General features: G+C 37.9%; 1 protein-coding gene across 3 annotated transcripts in view; it reads left to right on the top strand.

Annotated features, from left to right (window-relative positions):
* The window catches only part of Rngtt (RNA guanylyltransferase and 5'-phosphatase), a 211,138-nt gene that overhangs the window by 132,837 nt on the left and 70,284 nt on the right, over nucleotides 1–8,017 (top strand). The window lies entirely within an intron of this gene.

The raw sequence follows: 8,017 nt of genomic DNA, 5'->3' as shown, positions 1-8,017 counted from the left end.
TTCTCGGTGTAGCCCTGGCTGTCCTGGAACTCACTCTGTAGACCAGGCTGGCCTGAAACTCAGAAATCCCGCCTGCCTCTGCCTCCCAAGTGCTGGGATTAAAGGCGTGCGCCACCACTGCCCGGCAAAGTGAGTTTTTTTAACAATTTATTTTTTCTTGAGTTATTTTTGGTTTTGTTTTCAAAATGCTTCTTATTGGTATAGAAATACAGTTTGAACTAGGACCTGTGAATCTTTCTTTCTGTTGACTCTTTCATGACATAATTACTTTATTTCTCTGTATCAAGTTCCAGTTCTTTTGTTTTTAGACATAGTCTCATGTGTCTCGATATGTAGGTGAAAATGCTCTTGACCTCTTGAAACTCTAGCCTCTCCTTCAAGTGATGGAATTATATACATGTGCCAGTACATTTGGTGTATGTGGGGTTGGGGACCAAACCTAGTATTTTATGTATTGTAAGGTAACAGTTTACCACCTGAGCTATATCCTGAGCCCCTCCATTATAAAGTTAAGTTCTTTTTAAGCACTGCATAATTCTTCACCACAGGTACTGCTTTTTCTAGTGAGGAAAAAAAAATCTTGACTCCATGAAATTTTAGCAGCTTAGAATAAAGCTACTATAAAACTCTTTCGCATTACTATACAGTTTTCAGCACTGAGGGACACTAAGAGGAGGATCTCAAGCATGATGGCAGTCTTTGCTCTATCTCAATAAATACAAACTAAAACAAGTCCCCATTCCATTGTCTGCGTAGTCTTGTTTGTGTTTTGATAAACACCAAGGAGTAGGACTGCTGGATTTTTTGGTAATAAAAGTGTTAGCTTTAAGTGTCATGGCCCACACCTTCAGTGCTAGCCTTGGGGTTGCAGATACATGTTGATCTGTGTGAGTTCAGGCCATCAGAGCTACATGGTGAGCCCCTTTAAAAAAAAAAAAAAGTGCTTAACTGTGTAAGGAAACCACTAGCTACCACAGTAGCTCTGCTGTTTTGTGTACCTACCAGTGATCGATGTGCATTCCTGTTCCTCATCCTCACTAGCACTTTTCAGTGTCAGTATCAGTTTTGGCCAGTCTTGTAGATATGTAGTATTTCAGTTTACATTTGCTTAATTACATATGACACTGAACTTCTCTGTGTGAATGTGTGGTCTACATGTATGAGTACCCAGAGAAACTATAGGTCGACTTCTGTAATGTTTTCTTCTGTCACTCTCTACCTTATTTTGCAGAGTCCCACTTAACCTGGAACTCACTGATCAACCAGATTAACTGGTGGCCAGTTCCTGGGATTATATGTATGCACTGCTGTGTCTGACTTTTTACATGGGTGCTAGAGGTCTGAACTCAGGTCCTGATTCTTGTGCAGCATGTATTATTTTACCCACTGAGCAATCTCCCATCCCCTGAAAGTCTTCTATTTGTAAATTCTGGGTGAGTTTTTGTTTTTTGGATGGTAGTACTGGGAGTTGAACCAAGGGCTTTCCATATGCTATGCAATGGAAATAATATACCTCTCCCTTTTCTTTTTATACACTTAAACTTTTTTGTTTCCCTGTTTATCATGGGAGTCAGTATGTGTGCAAAGGCTGGGGGCAGGTCTCTCCACCATGTGGCTTCTGTGGATGTCAAATCAGCTTGTTAAACTTGCCAGCAGTCACCTTTATCTGGTGAGCCAGCTCCTTTCCCCTCCCCCATGTACTGTTTTCTTTCTGCATTTGGTTTGATTTGAGGGAGTATATTTTTAATTTCATTCAGACATGTCTTTTGTTTTCTCTCATTCTGTGACTTTCTTTGTTTTGTCTCTTAATCAAGATTGCTCTCTGTGTGCAATTGCTTATCTTTTTATACTTCCTAAATTTATTTTATTAGCTTTTGTATGTATATATGTCAAGATGACGACTTGGTAGAGTTGGTTCTCTCCATTCTTTTATAAATGAGTTCTAGGGATTAAACTTAGGAAATCAGGTTTGTGTGATAAATACTTTTGCCTACTGAACCATTTCACCAGTTTGAAAATTGCTTTAAATTTTTTTCTTCTTATCCAACTTTAGCAAATTATGCTAATACTATTAAATAAAATAGAATATATTTATTCTTCTAGGTGTGATTAGAATTAATTTTACCTGTAAATGTTTAGTAGAATTTTCTGGTCAATCTAGCTGGACCTCTTTTGTTTTCCTTGTAGAAGTCATTTTTAAATGTTATTGAGTCAAAGAAGATGTCTAACATCAAAAACTTTTTGACTGACTAACTAACTATATGTATATATACATGTGTATATATATGTATATATATATACACATGTATTCACATGCATATGGCACTATGTGCATGAGGACATTTTAGTACAAGTATGTACTTATGTTGATATATATTTATATAAAATAAATATAGGAACCACAAATGAGAGAAAAAAAAAATACTTGTCTTTCTGGCTTAGTTCACTTTCTGTGATTGTGTCCAGTTCTTTTCCTGTAGATTGTATAACTTTGCTCTTTATGGCAACTTTGGATAGTCTTATCAGCTTATTTTTCTATTTTCCTACAATAAGGAAATTAGAATTGCAAAACTTGTTGGTATAAAAGAATTCATTTATAATATTTAGTCTTTGTTCTGCTTAAAATTTTATTATTTAAAAAAGATTGCCTGTCTTTCTGTCTTTCTGTCTGTCTTTGTAAGTATACACTACATATGTTCAGGTATCCCCAGAAACCAGAAGCGAGGGAGGACATTGGATTCCCTGGACCTGCCTGATGTGGGAGCTAGGAATCAAAGCAGGTCATGATGAAAGAGCAGGAAGTACTTTTAGCTCTTGAGCCATCTTCCCAGCCCCACCCACCCCTCTTTTTAAAATATTCTGTTCTTGTTATTTGTGCTTTATCTTTTCTCTTATTTTATTAGAAATCTATTTATTCTTTATTTTATGGTAAGTAGTTTGTAGTGTTTTGATCCTCTGTAATGTGCTTACTCTAACATAAGTTTCAGTTCACCTGTGAGACTTAAAGGTGGGCATATTTTGAAAATAATATTCATGATACTGTGTTGGCTGGGCATTGGCTCAGTGGATAAAATGCTTTCTGTATGAGTATTTGACTTGGAATTTTCAGAACCCATGTAAAGCTGGATGAGATAGTGTGTGTCTGTGATCTTAGGGCTTTTGTCAAGTTAGAGGGCAGAGACAGGAGAGTCCCTTTAAACTCAACACTCAGCTGGCTATACACACAATGATCCTGTCTTAAACAAGGTGAAAGTGAAGGACTCGCCTTAGAAGCTGTCCTCTGACCTCCACAAAAATGCATCTGCACAAATATGACCACAGGTAAATACATCATATATATATATATACATTTGCACACAAAGATAAAAGAATACTGTATACCATTTCAAAATACTTTATTGGAAGTTGAAATGACATCTGATTGTAAGTATGATATGTGTATTAGTGTTTTACCTCTATGTATGCGTGTACACTACACACATGCCTGATGCTTGCAGGGGCCAGAGGAGAGTATCAGATTCCTTGGAACTGGAGTTACAGAAGATTGTGAGCTGCCATATGGGTCCTGAGAATTGAACCTGAGTCTTCTGAAAGAGAAGACATACTCTTAACTGCTGAGCCATCTCTCCAGTTCCTATAGTCAATTTAGAATTATTAGGTTCTTGTTTTTATTTCTTGAGATCTCATTCTCACCCCCACTGGACCTTTCTACCTCAGCCTCCAGAATGCTGGGATTATAGATGTGTGCTCCTATATCCATTTTTATTTTAAATTGTTAATTTGAGGTAATTGTAGACTTTATTGTTTTTGAAGGGATACTTTTGTATCTATGTGATTATGAATCAGTACATGTCTGATGTCAGCATACAGTAAATGAAGTTCATTTAGTGTTTTGTTACCCAACAGGATTTGCTCATTTTTAATTGAGAAATGTTTATGGGAACAATTTTGAGACTTTTCTAGCAATAGACAGTTGTTACTATTTGTGTTTGGAAAGTCCAAAGAAAAATGAACACTAGTTTTACCTATTTTTAGTTCTTAGAAAGCCATAGTAGGAACCCCCTCATCTAACATTCCTTCTATGTAACTGTTTTCTAGAGTCCTGCTTGATAGACACACTACCAGGCATCAGTAAGGGACCAATACTTTAAGGGCCAGTCGTAGTTTATAGATCACCATGATGTTTACTAACATAAGGGCAGAACTGCTTTGTGGCTTTAAATGAGTCAGAATTTCTATCTTAAAATACATGTCTTCAATGCTGAATTAGTGCCTTCCTGTGGAGATTGAAAACATGTGATTGCTGTATTAAAGTACATGCACTCTGTCATGACAAATGCTACTTATTACTTGGCAATAGTTATGTATGCAATTTAGCAAAACAATCTTTTAAAAGAGAAAAAATTTAAGGAAGTATTTCACTTTTAAAATGGAAATTTACATTCCCAAAGTATTATCTTCTATCTTACTCTTACTTTAAATTATTGTAAAATCTATGCAAATGAAGCCCATCGTGGTGTTATGTGCCTTAATCTCAGCACGCAGGAGGCCGAGGCAGGCGGGTGGTCTCTGAGGTTTCAGGCCTGCCAAAGCTATACACTGAGTGAGGCCTTGTCTTCAGCACAACAGCAAAACCCTGTTCCACTGGTGATAGTAAGATAGATGCTAAGGAATAATATGTGCCTTTAAAAGTTGAAGATAAAGTCTAACTGGTAACATTTAAGAAAATGCTGAGGAAATGTAGTTTTTAGATAGCATATTAAAGGAATAGAGGTGCACACTAAATAGTATATTGGCAGACTTCCTAAGATGCATGTGCATGGTAATTAGAGACATATTGACTTTTAAATGTCAGCCAGCTTTTATTCTCTTCCTTTCCTAGTGTCTATTTGTATGAACAGTGATAATTTTTACTTTTCAAGGGGGTTTATCAAGTTTTCTGTGAACATTTGTTAATTACTACTACTATATATAGCTGCTACCAGCAATGGTTTAAGGTTTTCTTGGTTGAATTTCTTGCTTGTTAAAGCATTGCTAAGATTTTCTCATTTTATTATTGAGATTTGGGGACATAGCCTCTGCTTTGCACTTGATTCCAGTAAGCTGATGCTCTTAGTTGTGTCCTTTATAGTATACTATTGACATACTGTCATTTACATTCTAAGAGGAGAAAAGAACTGGGGTAAATCAGCTTAATTCAGACTTGTGTATGCCTGCTGGTATATGTTCTGTTAGTGTGTTTTATTGACCACATAGGCTATAGGAGCAGACAGTGCTTAAAGGAGACTGAAACTGCCCTGTTTCATGTTTTAAGATGCTTGCTTTCTTAATCTTATAGATAGTCCATGCCAATGAAGAAGAATCACACAAACATACTACATCTCCCTCTCATGACAACTAGAGATTACACAAGTATCAAAAACGTTCTTGTTTCAGAAAAGTTATTAATAAATGTTAATTCTAAAACTCTTAAAGTAGAGTTTTTGAAGCTGTGTCTTGAAGAGTAAAGAGACCTTGTGCTAGTGCATGTGCTAGGCCTCATGCGAGGCCTCGTGCACCTGTAATCCCAGCACTTGGAGGTGAAGGTAGCCTTGCATATGACGTGAGATCCCTATAGATAAACAGAAAGGAGATTGTTAAAATAAATCTTGAATATTCTCATTTTCTGTGATTATGCCATATGTTACACTGAAAAGGTTCCATTGGCTTCCTTGACTTTGCACTTGTTTACTATATATATCTTTGAGTGTTCTGTTCTCAGATTCATGCAATAGAATACATAGTTATCCTACAGCTCATTTGAGGTCCGTTACCTGTCATAAGAAAGCTTTTAACATCATGCAGACTCTTAGAATTGTCTGTACATAGAGACAGTACAGGCTTTCCTCCAAATATTAATGCTAAAACTGAAGTTATGTCCATTTCTTTACATATCTTTTAGGAAAAATACAGAAGAATGAAAAATACTGTGGTTAGTGTTTCTATCCCATAGCTTACTCCACTCTACTAATTACTTTTTAATCATTTCAAAGTTCTAAAGGGTGTATTTCTTCATCCATAGTGTTTTGATGTGGACGGTGAATATAGCTGTATATAGAGGACTTGTCTTTATGTATGAGGCTCTAAGGTCAAGCCACAGCACCACTAACAAAACCCATCTGGAGTTTGGTGCAATTAATGAGAACCACTGATTAACACAGAACCATAATTCCAGCACTTGCGAGGCTTAGGTAGGCTACCATGAATTAGAAGCCCTCTTGGGCTGCAGAGATAGTTCAGGGGTAAATAATACTGGCTGCTTTTCTAGAAGGCTTGGGTTTGATTTTCAACACCTATGTGGGAACTTAAAACCATATCTTTAAAAAAAATTTTTTTTTTCATTTATTACATCCTGACTGCAGTCTCCTCCTCAAGCCTTCTCCTCTCTTCCCCATGTCTATTCTCCCCACTTTGCCTTTCCTCAGAAAAAAGCAGGCCTCTCAGGGACATCAAACATGGCATAACAAGCGACAGTAAGACCAGGCATATACCATCACATCAAGGCTGGATGAGTCTACCCAGTAGGAAAAAACAGGTTCCCACCAGCAGGTAAAAGAGTCAGAGACAGCTGTTAGGGATTCCACAAGAACACTTAGCTGTTCAGCTGTATCAGAGGACCTAGGTCAGACTCCTGCAGGCTCCATGATTTCTGCAAGCCCCTGTGAGTCCTGTCAGTTGATTCTGCAGGCCATGTTCTTGGAGTGTTCCTTACCTTTCTGGTTCTTCAGATCCTTCCTCCATCTCTGGGAGGAAGGACAGGACTCTGGGAGCTCTGCCTAATGTTTGGCTGTGGGACTGACTCTGCATCTGCTCCCATTAGTGGCTGGATGGAGTCTGGCTGGTCTCTCTGATGACAGTTTATGCTAGGCTCCAGTCCCAGAACACTATGCAGGCAGATTGAAGGTTTGGGGGCTGGGTTGGTGTCCCTGTCCCTCTACTTTAGGCTTTACCTGCTTACAGAAGTTGCATGGGTCAGGCTCCCTGACCCCCATTACTATGCTAGTCTTTGCTAGCATAGCCATCTCTTGTATCTCAAGTTCAGAACTCAAGTTCTGAGGAATCTCAGGCCCTCTTTTGGCCTCTTTGAGCACCAGGCATGCATGTGGTACACCAAATATATATGCAGGCAAAATATCCATACACGTATAATTTTTTTTTTAAGTAAAAAGAAAACCAAAACAACATGGTGCAATGGATGTTCTAGAGATCTGAATAGGAAGAAAAGAAAGGATGACTTAGGGAATGAAACCAAGTATAGACTTTCACTTCTTACTCAAGCTGCAGCTCCTATGTACTCAGACTGATTATAGAGACTGAGGTCTCTATAATCAGAGCCCCTTACTTACCCCACTGCTGTCCAGTGACAGACATTTTATTATGCCAAGGGTCAAAGCTAACCTTTTTTTAGTATTTACATCATGTATTTGGTAAAATTTTAGGATGGAATTAAGCTCATTATCATCCATAATACATGGCTTGTATGCATGCTTTCACTAGTTTTTCAATTAAATCTTCATAAATTTTTGAGTATAATATTCATCACGTCATTTCCAGAAACACTAATAATTTTATCAGAATTATTGTTGAGTGTTAAGTTTTTTGAGATGTAGAAGCAGGTAGCCCAAGCTATCCTTGAACTCTCTGTGTATTGGAAATTGACTGTAAACCTTTGATTTTCCTGCTTTCATCTTATGAATGATAGGACTACAAGCCTGTGAAAACACACCCAGTTTAATGTTGTGCTGGCTTCATGCGTGCTAGGCAAATACCCTACCTGCCTGAGGTACATCCCAGCCCCATTCTAACATTTTACCCCACCCCTTTTTCTTGGCAATAGAAGTATTCCTTTGGTGTTACTATCCCTCTATACAAAAGACAATAATTGTGTGTTCCTGTTTCATAGTATCTATAAGAGAAATCAATCCCTCCCTCCTTCCCTCCCCCTTCTCTCCTCCCTCCCCCCCTCTCTCCCTCCCCT

This window comes from Mastomys coucha, unplaced genomic scaffold (genome assembly GCF_008632895.1).
Source record: "Mastomys coucha isolate ucsf_1 unplaced genomic scaffold, UCSF_Mcou_1 pScaffold14, whole genome shotgun sequence".
Taxonomy (NCBI): Eukaryota; Metazoa; Chordata; class Mammalia; order Rodentia; family Muridae; genus Mastomys; species Mastomys coucha.
Note: the sequence above shows the minus strand (reverse complement) of the source record. Positions and strands in the feature narration are given on the sequence as shown.